Below are 23,325 nucleotides of genomic sequence, written 5' to 3'. Positions count from 1 at the left end.
CCAGCGGGTCTGGAGGCATCAGCACAGGAGCAGCACGGACCCACAGCGAGGTTCCTGCCCATGCTGGGTGTGGAACTGATGGAGACAAAGCCCCGGCTGTGTCCCTTGGTCGCTCCATGGCATGCAGCCCACGTCCCCCAGCTCTGTCCTGCTGCCCCCAGCACCACCCTCCCGTCCCCAGCACCCGTGGCTGCGGTGCCCAAAGGCAGCCCCACAAAGCTCGGCCATCGCATGGGTGGGTGAGATTTCTGCAGGAATCGCCCAGGTCGTGCTGGAGCCGGGCACGGGTTCCTCGCCCACCAAAGGAAGGCGATGCCATGAGCGCGGCACAACCAAAGCAAAGAGATACCAACAGGTAATGGTGCAGCCGGAGCGGGAGGCAGAGGAATGCAGTTGCATCAAGCCAATCCAGCAAAAATCCACTGCAAACCAAAGGTGCCCAGCAGAAAGCACAAGAGCCTCTGGCTCCACCATGAGCTAAAAAAAAAAACCTGGGTTTCCGCTGCCTGACACCAGCCAACCTCTGACAGCTCCCGTGGCCGCGGTGCGGGACGAGCAGGGGCAGCTTTGCACTTTCCTCAACCTGCTTCGCTCTTCCTGGAAAACAAAGGAGGAGAAGGAAAATCCCTCCTTGCCCCTCCTGGAGCAGCAGATCTGAGCTGAGCCCTTGGGTTTTGGCAGCTGTGGGGACACCTTTCTGTGCACATCCCATCAGCGTCCCCGTGCTGCCCTCCCCAGCCTGCAAAGCCCCGGCTTTCTGCAAGGCTGCAGGAGTGACACGTCCCTGCCCCACGGCACAGCTCCGAGCTCTGTCCCAAACTCCCTGCCCTGCTCTCACTGCCCAGACCACAGCCATGGCCCCGTTTCCACAGCCAAAAACTGGCCAAGATGCAAAATTTGTCACTTAATGGTGCAGGACCCGGCACTATCGGCATCGCTGGCACAGGGGCAGAGGCTGAACCCGACAGGGCAGGGATGGAGGCTGGCTCCGGGGTGGCTTTCGGGGAGGTTGCTCAGCCTCCGAGCCCCCACCCGTGGCCGTCCCCGTGTCGTGAGTGGGAGGGTCCGGGCAGGCTCGCTGCTGTCCTTGGCCGCGATGCTGGCCCGGCCCCGGCATTGCAGCAATGCCTGGGGGAGGCCTTGGCCTCGGTGGGATCTGTGGGATGCCGGCCTCACCCCTCCTCCTCCGGAGCCTCCCGGCCTCCGCAGACCAAACTGGAAACAAACGAGGCTTCAGGTCAGTGGGACTGGCTTAGAAAAAAAAAAATACAGCGACTTGAGAAAAATCCCCGTTTCCGTGAAATGTCCATCAAACGGGGCTGCGTTTCTCGGGTGGGCCGTGACCCAGAGGGAGGCCGGGGGCTGGGAGCTGTCCCCGTGCCGCTGTCCCCTCCACAAGTGACCGGTGGAGCCGTGTGGCAGCCACAAGCACGGAGAGATGTCCCGGGGTGCTTTTACCGAGGGGCATCTTTGCAAAGGGACTTTTAGCCTCGTGCATCCCCGCGGGCAGATGAGGGGAGAAATGCTGCTCAGGTGGCGGAGGTGGCAAAGCCGCTGGCAGGGGATGGTGGCATGGGGGGGACAATGACACGGAGGGGCCGATGGCACAGAGGGGATGATGCCATGGAGGAGAGGAGCGGGGAGCAGTGCCTGGGGTGCCATCCTGCCCCCAGGCCGCCTGCTCCTTCCAGACCCCGATGCCCACATCTCTGGGTGCTGCCACCCCACAGGGTGCTCCTAGGGGTGCTGACGGCCCCGGGGAGCCCCGGGGTGTGGGGCCGGGGGCTCGGAGCAGCCGGGGCTTCGCGCTGGATCCCGGTGACTTTAAGGAGCGAGTTGGGCTTCATATTTGCATTTAGTCACAGTGTGAGTCAGACATTCCAGCCCCGGCTGCCGAAATACCTCAGCTCTGACTCCGTATTTCCCACTGCAACCTTTTTTCTTTTTTTCCCCCTTCTCTTTCCCTTTCTCCTCTTTTTCTTCCCTTTCTCACCCTGGCTCTGGCCAGCCCCATCTCGAGGGCTCATGGGGCACGGGGAGCTGCAGGGGATGGACGTGGGCACCCAGGGCTCGATTCTCCCCATCACAATTAGGACTGGGGGGGGGTGTGTGGGGGGGTTAAACCCACCCCACCATGGAGGGGTTGAGCCACGGGGCTTTATCAACTCTGGGGGGCAAACGGGGGTGCACACCAAAACCAGCAGCAGCTTCCAACAGGCTGAGCACGGGGAGCAAGGGGGGCTGGCAACGGGGGTGCAGGATGGTACCCCCACCCCAGGAGCCCCTGGCGCGGGGGCCAGGGAAGGAGCTATGCTGAGTATTTGGAGAGAAAGGCAGTTCTGTGCTTGGTTTCCTGAATGATGCATTCCACATGGGGTTGCATCACGCACAGCTGTTACATCACTTTAGCCAGGAAATTTAAAACAAGTGGTCTCGGCTGGAAATGGTGGTTTAATTATTATTTATGGACGACAACAACAACAGAGAGAGGAAAAAAAAGCCTCAAAACACTTTTTTTTTTTTTTTTTTTTTTTTTTTAGCACACACAAACCCACCCCTCTCTCACGTCCCAGCTTTGTCCCCAGCTCCTGCCCAGCCCACACGAATGCCCTGGAGCTTTGGGCTCCCTCTGCCCAGGTACGGACCCTGTGGCCACGCTGTCCCCAGGGGTGTCCCCTCCTTCCTGGCCACCCCCTGCAGCACCAGCTTCACCCGCTGCTCGAGCGCTCTCCGAAAGCCTCATCAGCTTCGCTCGCCATCCTTTGGGTGTCGTTTATTATTAGCGACAGCCCTCGCGAGGCGCGTGACTATTGGAAGTCTATCAACTGAATTATGACAGCAAATATCTCCCTGGGGACAGCCTGGGGTCATGCAATAGACCCGAGTCCATCCCTGCCTGCCAAGGCCACCCGCGTGCCCCGTGGGGACCAGCCCCAGCCCCATGGGTGACCTCAGGGACAGCAGTGGGGCAGCACCAGGTCCCCTTCTCCATCCCCTTTTGCTCCTTTCCTTCCAGCTGTAGGGGACCGAAGCGATGCTGAGAGCATCACCTTCCTCCCATCACGACCCTCATCTTCCTCTCTTCCCTCCAAGGGGATGCGGGAGGACGAGGGGGGTCCTGCTGGGGAGCAGGAACCTGGTGGGTTTGGATGGATCCAGCCCCCCACGCAAGCACGGACACAGCGCCCGCCTGCACCCGCCTCCAAGCCAGGGCAGAACTGGGATGGAAACTTCTCAGCGAGCTTTGGGGCAGCTCGCTGGAAAATTCAGAGGGGAATTTACGTGCGTGCGAACCCCCTCGCCTCGTGCAAATCGTGAAAAATGCAAAAAGGCCTCATCAAAACGCTGACCTGCCGCGTTGGCGATGAGAAACGCTGCAGCCCTCCTGCCACCGAGGTGGTGACAGCAGGTTCCTGCCACTTGCTGTCCCCATTGCTGCCCTCCAAGACGCCACTTCTCCTCCTAACTACACCCAAAATGATGTTTTTCAGGTTTTTTTTGTGTGGTCTTTGATGGGGCTCATCAGAAAGCAGTCCCCAGAATGTGACTTTTTGGTGGCTCGGTGCTGAGGAAACCCTCCCCGTGCGCCCTGGGTGGGTGACGGCTCTCCAAGACCTTCCCCCACCCAACAGCAGGATGCGGCACCCGCAGCGAGAGCGCAGCACCGCGGGGTGCAAACCTGCATGGGGGGATGGGAAAGCTGCCTTCAAATACCCCCCCAAAATACAAACCTAAATAACTGGGTGCTGTGAGAGAGCCCTGGGCACGGCTCGGCACGGAAACGCGGCGTCCCCAGCCCGGGCGGAGCCCCCCCCACGCACGCTGCAGCCCGCGGCCCAGGATAGCAGCCGCCTACGAACAGGAAACCCTCTGCACTTTCGCCTGCGTGGGGGCCCGGGGAATCTCCTCTGAATGGAAAGAAACGGCACCCCCGTGCCTGGGGCCGTCTGGGTGCCCCCGCCTGGGCGGGGAGCTCTGCGGGGGTGCCCGGAAGGGCTGAGGGAAGGGGGGGGGGTTCCCCCACCACGGTGTCTGGGTAGAGGGTGCAGCCGACTGGCATCGCTTGGGGGCAGGAGAAGGGGAAGGGGCGCTCCTCCTGGCAAGATCCTGCTCTGGGGATGTCAGAGGGACCTGGGGAATGGGGATGGGGGAGGGAGGAGAAAGAGGAAGGGGGACAGGGGGATGGATGGCCATAGTGCAGCCATCATGGGACAGCAGGGACGGGGTCAGGAGCTGTGTCCCTGGGTGCCAGCTGGAGCTGGGTGCGTCCCTGGGGAGCATGAAGCCACTGGGACAAGGCTGGGCCAGCTCTGCGTGTGCCCCCGCTGCCCTGGAGCATCAGCTCGGCTGGGGGGCATGGGGAGACATCGATGGACGGGAAACCTCTTTCCTTTGCTGCTCCCAGCTCTGTCCTCCTCCTGGCTTGGGGTGGGGGTCTGAGACCACAGCCCCTCTGCGGTGCACTTGGAGGGATGCTGAGGACTGGGGAAACCGAGGCACGGGGGGACACCGCCCATCCAGGGGGCCCTGCGGGCAGCACAACACCAGACTGGAAGAAATGCAGCTGGCTGCATGACACAAAAGTGAGGTTCAGTGAGTTTTTGTTTGCAAATGTCCGTGAAAGTGGAGCTGCTCCGGGTGAGCTGGGAAGAGCCAGGGTCCCCCATGGGGACACCAGGGCCATTGGTGGCCCCTTCTGCCTTCGGTGCAGGGCAAGGAGAGGACAAGGCTGGTGGCTTCTTTGGGACCCACCTGGGGATTTCCCTGCCTCACCCAGATTTCTTCCCTTAGTGGGTTTCGTGATAGCGTGTCAAGTTTCAGCATCGTTTGAGGAGTAATAGAAACCACCCCAGTGAATTGCGGGCTCTGTCCCCCCGCTGGGCACGGCCGCGGAGAGGGGGCGGCCGCATCCTGACACCCTCCTGCAGCCGGAGCAGGGCCCAGCCAAGGGGACCTGCAGCAGTCACCGTCCCCCTGTGCAGTGCTTGGGTCTGCAGCACGTCCTCATCCCTCCCCCTGTGCTGACAGCTCTCCCCAAAACCCTCAGGCATCAGAGCAAAGCCCAAGGCAAACATGATCGGGCACTGAAAAAAAAATCAAAACAAAACAAAAAAATGCCACTCAGTCTGGTGCTCTGGAGAGACAGCCCTCGAGCAACCCAAATTTACAGATTAAACCCCCAGCGATGGGGCTGAGCTTTGGATGTGCCTCTCCCGGCGCAACACGAGCCCAAACCTCCTGGGATCGGGGGATGCTGGGGGCTGAGGGTGGACGGCAGCCCCCAAATCCCCCCTTTCTGCTGGGGTGCAGGGATGTGGTGGTCCCGCTGGCTCCATCCCACCCTCGCCCCATGCCCGTGTGGGGCTGCAGCTGCACCCACACCGCGTCCCCCCCGGCCCAGCCCGTGGCTCCGCTTCTCTTTCGCTTCCCCGGGGCCGGTGCACGCGTGGGCGGGGGGGGACCCAACCGCACCGGTAAAATTAGGCACTGGCAACCCCGGGGCTCACGTCACTTCGGGTGAGAGGAAGGAGAAGCAGAAACTCATGGCAGGGCTGAGCGGCTGGCGGGGGGGGTCCAGGGGGGGCAGCCTGCAGGATGGGGGGAGCAGGGGGGCGCACTGAGCGGTGACCCTGGCTGTGTCCCCAGGGGATGTCCCCAACAGCCCCATGGATCAGCCCGGTCCCTGCTGTGGCTGCACCCCAAAGCCACCCCACAGCTTTTTGGGGGGAGCAGAGGGGAGACGGGAAGAAATATGGGGGTGGGTTAAGGGAGGACAGCTGGAGAGGAGGAGGAGGAAGAGGAGGAGGAAGATGCGGAGCCCTGGGCATGCAGAAGGACGTGGCAGCAAACCCTCCTCCACCCTGGCAGAGGGCTGTGCCAGTGCGAGTGACAAGAGGGGACATTTCGGGTCCTGATGGGGTGCTGGGGGCATTTAGGACACAGCTGGATGCTGGGGCTCTATCACCGGGCTGGGGGTTCCCTCAACCCCTCCGTGGGCTGGGGACATCGCCGCTACGCTGGGGCCCCCTCCCCGTGTCCCCACAGGGCCCCCCCTGCTCGGCAGCAGCGGGGTGGGCCGGGGGGAGGGCGCAGGAAGCCAGCTTAACGGCAGCCAGTCGTGAAATCTAGGGCAGCCCCATCTGTCAGGCGTCTCCCGCTCGAATCCGGCTGCGGTGCCTCCCCCCTCGCCCCCCAGCCCCTGCGTCCCCTCCCCAGCCGCTGTGGGGGGGTTACCCTTATTAAACCCCGGTGCTCGTTGTTCCACGGACAGCCCCGTCCCAGGATCTCCCCCATGCTTGCCCCAGTTTTCGGGCACCCGGGGGCCGTCTCCTATTTTGAGGTTTTGGGAAAGCTCCCGGTTAGGGAGCCAGGGAGGGGGACACGATGCTTTTGTTCAAAATCCAGAGCCTGGGGGGAGAAAAGTGCGTTTGGAGATGGAGCAAACAGGCAGCAAGGTGCTGCTGGCTGTCCCAAAGGCTCTGAAATGCAGCGATGGGGCCCTGGATCTGCATTTATTCCCAGCTTTCCAAGCTGCTTTCAAAGCTCGGGGTGACTCAGAGCCCCCTCGCCGTGCCCTGGTGGTTCTCGGGGTCCCCGTGGTGCACAGGGGGGTCCCCATCACCGTAGGGATGGGCTCGGTGATGCTGGAGCACCAGGACCGTGCCCTGGCACCCAAACCCACGGCAGCCCGAGGAGAAGCACCGACCCCGTGCTGTGCCCCAGAGCTGCCCCTCTCCTGCAGAGCGCTGAGCAGAGCGGGATTTTAGGCAACGCGGGGTCTGGAGAGCCCAGCCCTGCTGGAGCAGGACGGTGCCATTTCATGGGAGCGCCGAGCTGCAGGACGCAGATTTGCCTGAAATGAAAATGCGCCTCTGCGTGTGCGTGTAACCTCGCACAGCGGGGGCACGCTCTCTCTGGGGCTTGCAGTGACCTCGGTTTAACTTGGCAGCCGTCAGACAGCTTATCTTATCTCTGCATCGCGCCCCGTGCTCAGCCAAACAAGTGCCAGGCGCTTCTCCTGCCCCTGCCTGCTGGGGCACCGTGCTCCCGGCCGGTGGCACGGCTTCCCCTGGGTTAAATCGGGATGCTGAGGAGGGCTCCTGTCCCCGCATCCCTCCTCCATCCCCCAGGGAAGGGGAGGCGGGGATGCTGGGCATCATTTTCATGCCTCTATTTTCATGAGCAGCAAAGCCAAAGCCACCCGTGCTGGAGCTGCTGGCAGTGCCCATGCTGTGGGTGCTGCGGCCGGGGCTGGCATGGTGGGGACAGGCTCTGGGGCTTGTTCTAATCCTGCCTCCGCACGTGTGCTCCCAAAATAAAGCACCGATGCTAAAGGATTCACCTGCTCCAACCTGCTGCTCACCGGGGAGGATGTTACCCTGATTTCTTTCTGCTGCTTTCCTTCTCCCGGTGGGTTTTATATGCGAATATCGACTTTTTTTTTTTTCCCTGCAATACGGGAAGGAGATGGGGATGGGGAGCTGAAGGAAGGAGCCAGGAATCCAGGCTCTCTGCTGTGAGCCCTGCCCCGTGATATGCTCCCCCCGAACTGTGCAAGGAGGGCGCGTTGCTGGACTTGTCTCTTCTCATTTTCGGCGCTGGACAAAGAGCTGCGCACCCCCAGCCCAGCTGCTGCTGCCTCTGCGGTTTCCCTACCTGCTCCAGAGGCCCCCGGGCTGGGGTGACAGCGAGGCGCAGCAGGCAGGATGTCACCTCAAACCTCAAGAGGAGCAGCCGCAGAGGGGGAGGGCGGCGGGGGTGCCGGAGGGGGGGATTTGCAAGTCACCCTATGTAAACACGGGCGCTCCTTCCCAACCGTCCTCTTCCGCAGCCCTGCCAGGGGCTGTGTGGCTCTTGTGTCCCCATGGGGACAGGGACAGGGTGGTGGCACAAGGGTGTCCCCTTCCCTCGGGGTCCATGTGGCACCCTGACCTGCTCCCCCCGGCAGCTGTGAGATGGGTTTGGCAGCTCTCCCCGCTCCGGCAGTGGCTGGGGACAGCGTGTGGGTGAGGAGGGGGGGTCTGTGCTTAGGGGGTGTGAATTTGGGACAGATCCGTGCAAGAGCTCACCTGACGCCTGTTCACCAAACACTTTTGCTCATCCATCCCCTGAGCAACCTCCTGAGCCCCCCCCATAGAACCTTGAGTGCATCGGGGGTCTACACCCCTGGCAGGGGGCTGGGGCAGGGCATGGGGCTGGGGGTGCTGTTGGAAGCACCCCCCTGTCCCCAGAGCCCTGACAGTGCCCCTGGCCCAAACAGGGCTTGGGAGGGTGGTGACAGGGGGGGGACAGCCGGGTACGGCAGCGCTCACAGCCCCACGGTGCTGACACCGCTCGGTGGTGGCGGTGCCACGTGGGGACCGCACCCACAAAGCACCCATGGGTGCCCGTACCCTCCAAGAACCCAAAGAACCTGCATGTGCGCACCCCCCCCACGAAGCACCCAATGCACCCATGGGTGCACACACCCCAGGGTGCCCCTCTCCCCAGGAAGGGGGTGGCCAAGGAGCCCCCCCCCGGCGCCCCCTCCCCGCCGCAGCGCGGTGCAGGTTTCCGGCCCTGCAGGTGCACGGGGGGGGGCTCAGAGCAGCGGTGGGGGGCCGGGGACCGCGGCAGGTGGGGGCTGCTGGGTTGTGCCTGCCACCCGCCCCACGTCCCCTGCCAGCTCTGCCTTCACGCCCCGTCCCCAGCAGCGAGGGGCAGGGAGGACCCTTGCCTCGGGGAGAGCCACGGGGGTGTCCCAGGGTGGGGACGAGCTCAGGTCCAGGTCCCCAAGTCCCTGGGTGTCTCCAGCCCCTTTGTCACCCACACGGTTGGGGCCCGGGGTAGGAGGTGGCCGTGGGAAGGGGCTGGGGCTCTGCAAGAACTTCTGTGGCTTTGAAAGAGAGCAAGAAAAAAGGCAAGAGCGGCATCTCCGGGGAGCAGCTGCTCCTGTTTGCCCTTCTCCTTTCCTGCTTTTTTTTTTTTTTGTTTTGAAAAAAAAAAAAAAAAAGAAAAAAAAAGTCTCCTCTTGCCTCGACCACAGCGGCGCTAAGATGGAGCTGCTCCCTCCCAGCTCACCCCTACCCAGCTCCCTGCGCCTCCCCCAACCTGCCACCTCCACCGCAGCGATGACAATGACAGCTGCAGGGGCTGCGGGCGTCCCTTCCCCCTTCTTCCGCACCCCTTCCACCCCCCTCACCATCCCCGTCCCCCTCCTCGCCCCCCGCAGCCCCCCGCAGCCCCCCGAGCCGGGCTGCCGGCAGCCCCGCCGCGCTTGGGCTGACATTTGAAAAATGCCAGGCTGAGACGGGAGACGGCAGCTGCAGGGTGGCACCCGGCCAACTATTTCATTTTGGGTGGGTTTCAGTTTGTTTTCCACGGCGGCCGCTCGCATGAATGAAAGGGGAAGGCTGCGAGCCGCCCCCCACTTCCCCCTGTGCCCCCCCAGCCGCTGTAGGGTAGGGGGGAGCGGGGGCTGCCGGGGGTCGCGGCACCCGCGTGGCGGTGGGACGGTGCCGGTAAATGGGGGCTGAGCAATTTGGGGTCCCGGTGGTGTCCGTGTGTCGGCTCCCACAGTGGTTTGGGGACCCCAGCCATGGGGCTCGGCTTCTCCCCGTGGTGTCCGAGTGTCCCTTTGTGCTCCTGGCCCTGGGGTCACCCATGGCAAGGGACAGACAGACAGACAGACAGACAGACAAAGTGCTGCTTAGTAGGGCTTGGCCAGGAGTGGGAGGGGGGCTCATAGCAGGCTCAGGCAATGTGTCCCCACGGGGACATGGCCACGGGGTGGGGGTCCTGCCCCACATGGGGGCACCCATCGGGGAGCCCGACCCCAGCGGGGTGTCCCTGTCCCCACTTCAGCCTTGAGCCCCCGGGGAGATGGAGACCTGGCGCGGCCCCAACAGGGGGCTCGGTGTCACCGTGGGGGACAGCACCGATGGCACTGGGTTCGTCGGGGTTTGCCAACGGGTACATGGCACGGGGAGCACAGGAAGGCTGGTTCCTGCCCCCCTTCCTGCAGGTACCCATGTCCCCAGCCTGTCACCCTGCTTGGCGATGGGCAGTGCCAGCGGGGACAAGGGACGGGGACGTTGTGCCCCCTGCCCTCCGCTGTCCGGGGCAGGGGACTGCAGCAGGCGGCAAGGACAAGCCTTGGATACTCAGATTTTATATTCATGTAAGCAACATAAATCCGCCTGGCTGCTCTTTCCCTGACAATAGAATTCATTATGATGGAAATATCCTCCGGAGGACTGCAGCTTAATTACCTCCTCATTTGCATTTTTGCATATTAATGACTGCAGAGCTGCTAATTTTGCTGCATTATTTTAAAGGCGAAGCCGCACCGCTCCGCCGCTGCCTGGCCTGCCAGTTCCTCGCTCCGTCCCTCGCTTTCTCCCCCGTCACAGCCGCAGGTGACCCAGCCCCGGGCTCAGCGGGTGGCTCCGCGCTCCCGGTGCCACTGTCGGAAACGTTGGGCCTTCCTCATTAGCGCTGTGCCCTCGTTAGCCGCCCCACGCCGCGGGACGGTGCCCACGCTGCCTGTCCCGGGGGTGCTCCCGGCACAGGGCGAGCGTTGGGCCTAGCGCGGCCGCCCGCGTCCCCTGGTGCCCGGCCATTGTTCTGGTGGCGGCTTTTTGGGCCGCGGTGTCACCGCGCGTTACTTCCACTCCGCGGCTCCAACCGCAACAGGCTGGGGAGGAGGAGGGGGCCTCGCCCGCCCCCCATAGCCACCAGCACCGCGCGTCCCTCCTCCCGCTGCCATCGGTGTCCCCAAGCGCCGAGGGACGGTGTTGGGCACGGAGGTGTCACCCTGCCGAAATAAGGGACAGCGGGAGGAGGTGACAACAGTGTCTCATGGTGGAGTGGCACAAGGAGAACCGAGGGTTTCCTGTCTGAAGCCCAGAGCCCCATGAGATGTCCCCAGTGACATGTCCCCGATGAGATGTCCCCAGTGACATGTCCCCGATGAGATGTCCCCAGTGACGGGCTGGCCCAGGTGCCACCACCCTGCGGCTGCCCACGGTGACTCAGCCCGCCGGATGCCACCAGGGGCTGGGCACAGCTTTCGGGTGTCACACTGCGTGGGGTGTCACACGGTGTGGGGTGTCACACGGCGTGGGGTGTCACACACTGTGGGATGCTGAGCGTTGGCACCGGGCAAGCGCAGCCTTTGGGGCCAGGCAGGGAGAAATGGGGCTGTGGGGGGGTGTCTGTGTCCCCAACGCCTGGCAGCTGCCCCTCTGTCGGGTGGGACCTGACTGGGGACAACGGGGTCCCTGTCCCCAGCTGGTGGAAAGGTGGAGCCCGGGAGGGCTGGGGGGTGGGCAGTGCAGGTGATGGGGACGGGGATGGGGATGGGGAGAGGGTTGGGGACAGGGACAGGACTGGGATTGAGGCCAGGGCGAAGGGTTGGGGCCTGGGAGAGGACCAGGGTTGGGGACATGGTTGGGGACAGGGGCGTGGCCTCTGGCAGTGGGCGTGGCCTGTGGCGGGGGGCGGGGCCGGGGCGTGGCCTCCAGCACAGCCGGGCGGGGGGCGGTGGCGCCACCTGGCGGCCGGGGGCGGCGCTGCGGGGTCGGGGGCGCCGCGGGACCCCCGAGTGCGGGGAGGGGTCGGGATGGAGGGGGCGGGGATGGCCGGGCCCCCCCCGTGGGTGCCCCCCTTGGGCAGGGCCCCGTGGGTGCCTTCAGCACCCCCCTGGGACCTCCCGTGGGCTCCCTCCTGATGGGTGTGTGTAACCCCAAAACCGGGGGGGGGGGGCGGGCAGCGCCAGCATCTCCCCCCTCTGATTAATTCCCCCCCCCCCCGCTCTGCCGACCCCCCCCGGGTGGCTGCGGCCGCGACCCCCGGCACCCCGTGTCCCTCCACCGGCCCCACGCAGCCCGGCTGTGCCCCCCCCGTGTCACCGCCGGGGGACGCTGCGGGCACGCGGGGGTCGGGCCGGGGGTGGCAGCGGGACCCCCCCCCCCCCTTGGCGGTGGTGGCAGCGGGACCCGAAGAGGGGACAAGGCGGGGACAGCGCCGCCCGCTAGAGGGCAGCGGGAGCCCAGGAATGGGGTCCCCGGGAGGGACCCGCACCCTGCACCCCTCCATCCTCCATCCCGCACCCTGACCCCCCCAATCCTGCACCCCCCCCTCCGACCTCCATCCCTTCACCCCCCCGCTCCCCCGGCCTCCCCCTTTGGCCTCCTTCCTGCTCCTGTCCAGCCCCAATCTCTCCTGCCTCCCCATTGCACCCCCCCCGTGCCTCAGTTTCCCCTCCACCTCCCCTCCCCGGTGACTTTTGCCACCCCCGGGGCCCCCCCAGACCGGGACCTGCCCCTCGGGGTGCCCCCCGCCCCCGGAGTTTAACCCTCGCCCTCCCAAATCCACTCGCATCCCACTAATGCACTAGCCTTGACACGCTGACCTGCCCCGGCGCCCCCCCCCCCTGCATCCCGCAGCCCCCCCGTCCCGGGGGACCGCCGGTGTCACCGTGGCAACCGGTGATGGTCAGCAGCCGGTGACCTGGGAGCCCTGGAGGGAGCCCTGGCCCTGGCCGGGGTCAGCGGGGTCAATCAATCTCATTGCTATGCACAGCGCCCTTCGTTAGCTGCCAGCGCCCGTAACGAGTGCCAGGGCTGGCAGAGCGCGGGGAAGGGAGAGAAAAAGGGACAAAAATGGGGGAAAAAAGTGCTGCTTGGAGAATTTTGTTTCAGGAGGCTCTCCACCAGTTGCGGGATAGGGCAGGGGGGTTCCCCCCCAAGTAATGGGAGAGGTCACCCTGGGGAGGGGTGACAGGAGCCTTCCTCCATCCCCGGTGCTCTGCGTCTTCCTCGCCGCCCGGTGATGCAGGTGCAGAGCTGGGCTCGGTGAGTGCCGGAGCCACAGCTCGGGGCCCTCCTGGGCTGGCTGAGACCCAGCAGACTCATCTCCCCGCTGGGACGCCCGCCTGCCCTGCCCGGCGGGCTTCGATCGGCCGCTGTCTCCGGGCTGTGCTGAGACGGGTCTGGGTGGCAGAGCCCCATCGTGGGCAGGGGGATGGGATGGGATGGGATGGGATGGGATGGGATGGGATGGGATGGGATGGGATGGGATGGGATGGGATGGGATGGGGTGGGATGGGGTGGGATGGGATGGGATGATGGGGCACTGAAATCTCCCCCAAACTGGGGTGCAGGACCTCAGGAGCAGCCCGATTGGTTAGGGCAGAAGGGGACATCCCCAGAACGTGTCCAGGAGGCAGATGGGGTGGGAACCCAACTTCTTGTGCAAGCCCCGATGTTCAGGGTGCAGAGACACAGCCCCGCGGTGGGACGAGCTCCCTGTCAAAAGCCCCAGCGTGGGATGCTCGGCATGGATGGGTCCCAAGTGTCCACCCCAATTCCACAAACTGACCCCAAAAGGGACATCCTGGAGCCATGAGGGGTGACCCTGGGGACAGGGCGGAAGGGGGGCACCACCCCCTCCCCCCCCGTGCTATCACTGCCCACAGCCCCCCCCCCATGCTCCCCGCTGCTCCGGCCGGGGGCTGGAGCCTGCAGCGCACAGACACGTTGTCTCCAGCGCACAACCACACTCATCTCGGAGATGGGGTCTGCTGGGAAAAGGCTCCCCCCCCTCCACCGGGTCACCCGCAGACGGGGGCATTTCCAGGATTTCCCGGTAAGGCTGGGGCCGTACACCACCACCAGTGCCATTTCGGGGCCTTCCCGCTTCCTTCGGGTCCTCCCCCCTCCCGTGCTGGAGGTGCTCAGGGGGCAGCGGGTTTGGGCCCTTTTTGTCACTTTGGTGCGGTGACAGCCCGGTCACAGCAGGGATTCGGGGCTCCCGGCTCCATCCCGAGGCACCAGGCACCACACAGGATGGGAGCTGGGTGCCAGCATCAGCTTCAGTCCCTATAACATCGTCCCAGGTTCCCATTTTGGGCTCCAACCTGGGGACACCGCTCCCACACGTCCCTGTACCGGTGGTCTGGGGGTGCTCCTGAGCCTGCCCCCCAGCTACCCTGAGATCGGGAATGAAGGCAGATCACAGCTGACGGCTGGGAGATGGATTTATTGCAACGATGCAAAAATTAGTTTATAGAATATATAGAAATAAAGATTTCCTTCCTTGATGGGGGAACTCAGCGCAGCAGCAGCTCCTCTGGCAGGATTTATTAATCACGCTGGTGTGCTGCTTGTGCAGCAGCAACGATTTCCTGGGGGGTTCTGGAGGGACTCGGGGGTGGAGGGGTGGGAAGGCACAGGGACCCCCGAGCTGTGGTCACCTCCAGACAAGGCTGGAGCCACGGCAAGGCAGAGCTGCGATGTCGGCTGCTTGGAGGCTTCTGCAAGCTGAAAGCTTCGATTTCAGCCCGGTAACATTTATTCTTGCTGTGGGGCTGAAAACCAGAGCAACCTGTCCTTAACCCTAATCCTCACCCTCGCCTTGCAATTTGCTGGGTTAAACACGGGGAAACTGAGGCACGGCTGCAGCGCGACTTTGCCCGCAGGCAGAGAGCCGAAGGGAGGGCACGGCAGCGGAGGGCAGGGGGGGCCGTGCTCCCGCTCACATTTGGGAGCGGGATGCAGGCGTCCTGGCCACGAGCATCCCCCCGCCACCTCCCAGACCCCCCATTTTATTGGGAAAGGGGGAAAAAATCGTTGAGAGCAGCCCCCGTCCGCTGCACCCCTGCCCTCCCCGATCCCCAGCGCCCGGAGGGTGCCACCGCGGGGGGACCGCGAGGGTGGCGGCGGGGGCCGCCGGGCGCAGGCGGGCTGCAGGATGCTGCTCTCTGTGTCTCCTTGCTGGGCGGTCGATCCCCAGACAGGCTCCTCGCCTTGCTGCGTGTGCTCTTTCGAGCCCATTGATTTCCCTGAGTAAGTGAGTTTGTATGGATCATGCAGCATGCAGCCCGGGCTGCCCATCGGTGCAGCAGCCGGCGGGGGGGAGGGCGGCCGAGGAAGGGGGGAGCCGGGAGAGAGCAGAGCCGATCAATATGGACAGTGTGAAGTGAATTAATGGAAGACGTAGAGGCTGGCTGACAGCGCTGCCGAGGCCGGGCTGCCCTTCGGGGACCGCGGGGAGGCAGCTGGCGATGCCGCCGGGGGCCCGGCGATGGCTCCGTGCCTGCGATATGGGGGGGGAGCGGGGCCGGGGGACGCCGGCGCGGTCGGGCACGGGCGCACGGTGGCTGCTGAGCCCCCCCCCGGGAGACATCGGGGACCTCGGGTCTCTGGGATGGCCCCGGCTTGGACAGAGGCTCCCGGTCGGAGGCCACTGGGGCAGCGCCCTCCATGCCCGGAGGATGCCTGGCTCCGCAGGAGCAGCTGCAGCCACTTTCCCAAAAAGCCAGGCACCTTGGCTCTAAAATATATGTATACATTTATTTTTTTTCCTTGCAGCGAACAAAAAACTCTCATAGATGGTTTCTGATCAGGATTTTCTTTTTTTTTTTTTTTTTTTTTTTTTTTTTTTATGGGGCAGGTGAAAATAAAAGATAGAAAAATCCCTCCCTTTGTCATCTTTTCTTTCATGCTGTTGTGTTCTCTTTCCATGCCCAGAGAAGCTGGATGTAAACAGGACCCTGCCTACAACCAGCTTTGAGCAAGTACAAACATTTCCGACATCTCGTTTGCCTTTGCAGAGCATTGGGTGGCGAGCTTGGAATAAAAAAAAATAAATAAAATAAAATTAAAAAAAAAAAAAAAACACGGAAAAAAAATAAAAAAAAAAACAGAAAAGCCTCAAAAACACACACCAAAAGCACTGCACTGCTGCCTGCTCCCCACAGCACTGAGGGGCCAGGAGCAGAGGCATTTCCCTTTCAAGTCTCTTGGCCGCTTGCCACCCTGCCCTCGGTGCAGGTGGGCGATTCCCATTACTGCTAATGCAAGTTAAACAGAACCACCTGCCGAGCACGTGGTCTGTGCAGAAACCTCCCGAACTCCACCCGAGATGAGACAATTTACGACCATCGCTGGTTGCTGAGGCTCGTTATGGTCTCACGTAATTACTCTTCCTCTCATATCTTTGCTGAGAATGAGAGATAAAGAAGGCGAGCGTAGCTTGCATCAGTAGGTTTCAGAGTTAACATGATTTGATGAGCTTGCTTGTGATGTAGAGAGAGGGGCTTGGGGAGCTACTGTGGTCACTGAGAGGTCACTGGGGTTTGGCTCTTTGCTGGTGGGTTCTGGTTTGCAATTTCTATTTTCCATTTTCCCCTTTGGAATGGGGGGAAGCAGCTCAGTTGGGTTTGGTGGAGTACCAGCGAGGCCCGATTGCCAACCTCAGTCTGCAGAGGATTGCAGGCACCTGAGGAAGAGGATGGTACCTTGAAGGCAGCATCAAGTCTGGATATTTGGGATGTGGGGGGGTTTGTTGGGCAGTGCCCCTGTGCGTGTGCTCCTTCTTGCTCTGTGAGCAAGGCTACAAGCACGCAGGGACAGGTAGCTCCTGGAAAACCCAAAATGCTGGAATTGATCCCAAACACCCTCCTCTCTTGGAGGCTGTGGAGCCCGTGTTGCCTGAGGACATGTGAGCTCCAGCAACGTTCCCCGGGGAGGCAGCAGGGGCAGCACCACGAGGCTGTGCTGAAAGGAAAGGGCTGGCAGGGTGCTGGGGTCCCCGAGGGGATGCGTGCCCATCCCCAAACCCCTGATGATGGATGCAAGGAGCTGGGGGCCACGGAGCAGGAGATTCAGATGCTGCCTGGTCCTGTGCTCGCATCAGAGCTTTGATGTGAGCTACTGGGAACTGGAGCAAGGGGAAATCACACTTAGCAGGCGGGTTGGCAGAGCAAGGTCTGATTTTTGCACGCGCTTCGCCTGTGGCTGCTGTGTGCATGCACACGAGGGTGCTGCTCCTGGGGTGCTGCGGTGGTGCCGGAGAGGAAATCGGGGGATGCAGAGCAGGAAGATGCTGCCGAGTGGCGAAGGCAGGTGGGCACCCATGTGTCGGGCACACGATGGGTGCAGAAGGTGCCACCCCCACCCCCGCCTGCCCAGCACGTGGGACCTCCAGGCACCGCGAGGCAGAGGGACCGGGGTATGGGGAGCACGAGGTTTGCTGGCCCTTTAAGGGAATAATTTCGGAGCTGGCCTACTGAGTTATTGATTGGCGCTATGGTAACGTATATTAGATTATGTATGGCTGGAAATGTGTTGTGGACTGGGAGGCTTGTTTGGGAAGCCAGCACTCTTCTTCTTGTAAACCAGCTCCCCGCTGAGGGGCTGGGGTGCGAAGGGTCTGCGGCGTGCTGGCTCTGCGGGGCTGAGACCAGGTACAGCTCGAGGCATGTGTGGCTGGGGGCATCCCTGGGGCAAAGTGGTGGAGGCGGAGGAGATTTTTGTTCAAAAGGGCATTACCAGGTGGATGGGAGTGCCCAGCTGCATCCCAGACTCAAGAAGGGCCTTTCAGCATTCACGACACCTGGATAAAGACAAGTCCCAGCCTCTCCAGACAGCCTGCCAGGGCTTTGGCTTGGCTGTTTTTGAGAGAGCTGGAAAAGCCCAATTTTGGTTTAATTGCCCTGGCAGAAGCAGGGCAAGCAGGCTGCAAGGGAGGTGAGTTGACCAGGCAGGTGTAAGAACTTCACCAGCTGGTGGCTTCCCGCAGTGTGGGTACCGTGTTGAGCCCAAACCCCACCAGCTCCACAGCTCGGATGCGCTTTTGGTTTGACAGGGCAGGGACGGCTTCTTCCATGGCAGCAGGGAGGCTCTGGGCTGCTCAGGGAAAGCTGCTCGGGCTGCAGCTGTGCGATGGTGCCTGGAAATCCTGCAGCAGAGAGTTGGGGTGCCTGGGAGCTCAGCGAAGCATCCCTCTGTGCACGTGTGCCGGCTGTCACCGTGCCCGCCCCACCTCACCAACGCTGCTGGAAATCCACAGCACACAAAGCACCTCCAAATGCCCCAAACCACTGAGTGCCAGTTCCCGACTCATCCTGCTTATGCTGCAAAGTCCTTTCCAAAAGGAGCCCGAGGTTTGCAGGGTGGTGCAGGGGCTGAAGGCGCCGTATCGATCCCGCCGGCGCTGGCCTCGCGCCGTCACCTTTCGGCGCTGGGCATGGGGCAGTGGGGAGGCAGCGGAGCGTGCACCGAGCCCGGTCGGGGGTATTGTGCTGGAGTAATTGGGCTTGGAAAATGAGAGGCTTTGAAATCCTTTAAAAGCAAGGAGGGAGGGGAAGGGCCCCGGGCTCCCCGTGCTGTTGGCTGAGAGCAGGGAGCAGCTGTCCCATGGGGACCCCAGCGGCGTGGGGATGCCGACTGCTCCTGCAAACCCAGGCAGGTCCTGGGATGCAGAGGGGCAGGGATAGAGGGAAGGGGACAAGACCCTGGGAGGAGGTGATGTCTGTGGGCACACATGGTTCTGGGGCTGCAGGAGGCTTGCTGGAAGTGTGACAAGGGATTTTTGGGGGAAAAATGAGGATGTCTCTTGTATCGTGCACGGCTGCTTTTGTCTGGCACCAGTGTTTGCAGCTGGCGATTCAGTGCTACAGCAAACATCTCTGGGTCCAGCAGCCACCAGGTATTGAGACATATCTCTTGGAGGCAATTATCAGCGACTGTTCCGGTGCTAAATACGTCGTCTTCTCCTCCCTTTCCTTCCCATTTTTTTTTTTTTTTTTGTCTCCCAGTGTAACATAAAAACATATTGATCGCTCAGCCAGGCGCTCCGAGCATGCGTGTGATGGGGAGGCAGAAGGCTGGGGCCATCGGGGCTGCCCGAAATTCCAGCAGCTGCAGTGCCCGCAGCACCCCTGCCCCTGGTGCCATCTTCCAGCTCTTTGCACCGTGCTGGCATCCCTGAGACCCTGCTGGGTGAAGGTGGCAGGAACACTGACTTGGGCTTGTGTGGGTCCACCGAGCCCAGGGCCCTGTTTTGGGCAGGGCTGTGTGCTTTTCCCCTCTTCAAAGCATCTCTCCTTGCCTCAAGCAGGGAGGAGAAGGTGTGGGCACCTGGGTGCACATCCCAGCCATGAGCAGTGATGCTCAGAGCATCACAGCAAGCCGAGGATGTGCCTCCCTGCCCTCCCACACACCCGTCTTTGCTGCTGGCCAAGAAAAATGAACTTCAACAGCTTTTCTGAAGCCTGGGGCTAACCTCCATCTCCCAAATATCCTGCAGCATCCACTCACCAGGCTGGGAGAGCAGGAGGTAGAAAGGACATTGTTGCTTTTCAGCAATTCCTCTCTGCCCCAGGAGCCTGCAGGTGCTCAGGTGCTGTCCCCAGCTGCAGGGGTGGCCCGGCCATCGCGGGAGCCACTTGTCCCCATCAGCAGGCTGGGGACCCTGGTTGGCACTGAGGTTGTAGGGTACCTTGGGCTGCTCTGGGGCTGAGGTTGCTTAGAAGGAAATTGCTTACAGCCAGGCTGGGCTTTGGTCTGTAAAACTTTGGGTTCTGGGAAATCTCCGGAGAATTTAAAGCAAATTTTGGAGGATTTAAAGTGAATTTCCTGCTTTTTTTCCATGCACAAGGAATTACCAAAGCCTGAAAACCCTGGGCAAACCCCACTTTGCATTTCAGGAGCTCAGGGAGAAGGGATGGGTCCTGGGTACCACAAATGTATCGGTGTTGGGGGTGGCGTTAAGCCCCTGCTTCCCTCGGAGCTGTTGGCTCCTGAGGCTCTGGCTGAGCCCAAAACTCCCAATGCCCGTGCAAAGTGGCTGCTCCCTGCACAAACAGCCTGCCCCAAATTTTGTCCTGGCCAGGAAAATAAATGACGTGTGCTTTTTTTTTTTTTTTTTTTTTTTTTAACTGTCCAACTGGCGTGAGCTGCTGCAGGGCAGGACGCCGGGTGCTGCCTGTCCCTGTGCAGGTAGTGGGGGACGGACAGGAGGGGGCGGTGGTGATGACAGCAGCGCTTGGCTCATCAGCACGTCTCTGATAGCAGCTTGGAGCCCTCCGCGATCGATCAAGCCAAGGTGCACGGACTGCTTCAGATCTATTTAAAGAGCCTAGCTGCCTGGCCCCGAGGGGGAGAAGCTGGGAATAAACCCCCCCGGTCACCGCTGCGCCTCTCCGAGGTGTCCCGAGGGGCTTCCCAACCCTCTGCCATGGGGACACCCCCGGTGCCACCTCGTCCCTCAGCTCCGGTCCCTGAAGTTTGAGCATCCCAGCTCAGACGCGGGGCAGGGGACACGGCGTGGGCACGGTGCGGGTGTCCCTCGGCCGCAGCCCGGGTGCTGGGGAATTGCTGCTGAGGTGGGGGCTGGAGGCGCAGCCCAGCACCCGGCATGGGCACGGCTCAGGGACCAGGGGAGGTGGTCGGAGTGCGGGGTCTAATTCTGCCCCCCAGGACCATTGTGCCAAATATCCCCCCCTCTCAGCACTGCTTTGATCCCACGAGGTTCGGGCTGTGCCACCCACCCCAGCAGTGAGCAGGGGACAGTCCCAGGCCACGGCCACCCCTGGGCGCAGCACCCAGGTGGGCGCACGGGGGCTGGATCGGCACAGGGAGCAGCGAGGCTCTGAAACTGTCCAGCTCCCGGGATTTCTGCAGAAGCTGCTGCTTGGTTTATTTTTTTTATTTATTTTTCCTCGCTGAGAGGAGCCAGCAGCTGCAGACAGAGCGGGGCATTAAGGAAAACAAATGGGCCGGAGCCGAGAGGGAGAAGCCCGGATACGGCCGCATTTGTCAGGCTCCGTATCGGCATGTGGCCATCGCTCAGCAGCCCGTTATACCTGGAAATGGCAGCGGAGCTCAGACGGGGTCCTGGTGGTGGTGGAAAGGAGGTGTAGGGGTGGGGAGGGCAGGATCTGCCCCCACAGAGGCAGGTGCCTTTCTGCAGTGGTGGGGTGAAGGATGTGGCCCCAGCCCAGGGAAACAGCGCTCACCTGCAGACCCCAGCATGGGGGTGACAGCACAGGGACGCAGCTGGGGACCCCATGGCAAGTGACAGCCGGGTCCTTGCATAATGGGGTGGTATAACGGGGTGCCTGCCACCAGTATGGGAACAAGGAAGGGGTTGGCAGAGGGGAGATGGTGCCGGGAGGAGGATCAGCCACCCACGGAGCTCCCTGGTATGGAGACATGCAAAAATTCAGCAAAGTCGTTGTTTGGCAGCAAACTTTGGCTCCAGGGTAGGTGGGTCCTGGGGGGTCACCTGCAGCTGGGGGGGTGCAAAGTCTCTGGGGTGGGCAGCTGCACCCATCAGCCTTCAGGGAGCCCCTGGACCCCGTTAAGCTCCTCACCCCCCGCTCCATCTCCCCTCGCCCGGTCCCCTCATTAGCTGCAACACAGAAAAGTGTTTTGAAACCTTTGCAGTGGGGTCCCCCCCCCCCAGCCTCTGCCACTTTTCCCGTCATGCTCATTAGAGCCCTGAGTATCAATCAGGCAGGCGGAGATGAAAGCCAGCTGGGGATGCATTACACACCTTGGAGAGGGATGAAAGCACCTCTTTAGTCCTAACAAACCTCTCGAAGCTGAGATGCAGATGGACGCACGCCTCGCACCAGCTGCCTTTCATCTTAATTTTCTCTTTTTGGGTTCCTTGTCCCAGCGGTGTCATGTGGGTGACAAGTGTGGTGGCCTTGGGTGGCACCCAGGGCTGGGTGCTGGGCAAACTGCAGATACATGGGGAGGAAGATATTTTTGTCCACCTGTCCTCTCCAAGGACCCGGAGGATGACCCAAAACGTCACCATCTATTAGGAGCCTCCACGGACACCTCTGGGTGCAGCGTCGATCCCTGCCCAGCCCTGGGGACTGCTCCCATGGAGGCGGGTGGCAGGATCTGGCTCATGCTGGGTTGTGCTGTGCAATAGATTTTAAATTTAGAAATTGTTCAGATTTGTACTTTGAAAAAAATCCATGGGGCATTAAATATTTACAGAAAATCAGCAGCTGTGTAAATAATAGAAAAATCCAATATTCTGAGAGTGGACCGGTTTTCAATAAATTTGAAAATTTTATGATATTGTTATTATTATTTATTGCCTATTTTATTTGTCGGTGTCTCTTTTCACAGGCCGCGTGGAGCTGGGTGTTTCACCAACTTGCGCAAAGCGAGTGGCCGAATTACTTGGGCTGCAGCCACCCCTGCCCAGCGTCACCACTGCCCCCTGAGCCCGTCCCACTCGTCACACCGATGGGCTGCTCTGGGAGCTGGCATCCCGGGAGGGTTTCCTCTGCTGCTGCCTGGGCAAAATGAGACATCCTCTGAGCATCCCCATGTCCCTGAGCATCCTGCATCCCTGAGCATCTCCGTATCCCGCAGCATCCCACGTCCCTACGCCAGCAGGTCCCAGGCACGGGGCCGAGGGCGCAGCAGGAGCCCCGCAGGGGAGGAGTGCTGCGGAGGGTGACGGCAACGTAGCACCTACTCTAATGGGATCCTCTCCACAAGTAATTAAGCCTCGGCTAATGCTAACCGTAATGTGATGTATGTATGCCTTTAACTAATCATTTATTAGCCTCGTTGATGGTTTGTCAATATTAATTCATTTATTTAAACAACTCCGAGCTGTAATGAAGATGTTTGCTTTAAGGGGGAAAAAAAGAGATGGAGCTGCCAGGAGATTTTTTGTTGACTCGATGGATGTCGCTCTGCCCTGGGTGATGAGCGGCGTCCCTGCCCTCAAAGCCTGGCCCCTCGCTGCCAGCAGTGTCCCCAACCTGGTGGCAGCCCCCGGAGCATCCCGAGGGGCTGCTGTAGGGCTGTAGGGACCCCCCCTCACAGCACCTCTGGGCTGGCTAGGATGGGGCCACCCGAAGCAGCTGAGCGCTGTGACCGGAACAACTTTGTTTCGAAGAATTTCCGTCAGTTTGACCTTAAAATGTTCCAGCCGTACTTAGACGCCTGAAGTCAGACCCAAATGTGCTGCACGACCAGGAACAATCGGTTTCTGCTGACTTTCGACTCGCTAATGATTTCAAATTGGTTTTCATTTCAAATCAGATTACTTCTATTTAATATTTTTTTGAGGTGGGGGAAAGGGAAATTGACAAGAAACTGAAAAAATGTATTTTTTATTCCATTTGATGGCCCACCTTGGGCTGGATTTGCTCTTCCTTCTGCAGCCCTTGGGTGCCAAGGCCAGCGGGGTGCTCTCCAGGGCAGCATCCCCAGGGCAGCAGGGTCCTGTGCCGGGGCTGTGCCAAGCAGCTCCCGCAGCACAGGCTTTGGTGCTGGCCCTGGATGTTGCAGCAGCTGCTTTCAGCTCTCCTCGTCAGCTTCTTAATATCAGCTAGATCACGGTATTAAAGTTAACTTTCTCTTAAACAAGCTTAATTAGCGTCCTTCAGACAAACATAAATTAATCCCGGGCTGCTCTGGAAGATGCGGAAATTCCCCTTGATCGATTGCCAGTCCTGGCTCCAAACAAACTCCTCCGAAATCCAGATCTCATTTTGGATCTGCCATGTATCGCCCACAG

At 61.5% G+C, this 23,325-nt stretch overlaps 1 long non-coding RNA gene across 1 annotated transcript; it reads left to right on the top strand.

Annotated features, from left to right (window-relative positions):
* Positions 1–897: 897 nt before the first annotated feature.
* Positions 898–23,174, top strand: LOC137844980 (uncharacterized). The gene is made up of 2 exons (XR_011090060.1): positions 898–1,237; positions 21,918–23,174. It is a non-coding gene; the product is annotated as an uncharacterized lncRNA (long non-coding RNA).
* Positions 23,175–23,325: the final 151 nt, after the last annotated feature.

This window comes from Anas acuta, chromosome 26 (genome assembly GCF_963932015.1).
Source record: "Anas acuta chromosome 26, bAnaAcu1.1, whole genome shotgun sequence".
Taxonomy (NCBI): Eukaryota; Metazoa; Chordata; class Aves; order Anseriformes; family Anatidae; genus Anas; species Anas acuta.
Note: the sequence above shows the minus strand (reverse complement) of the source record. Positions and strands in the feature narration are given on the sequence as shown.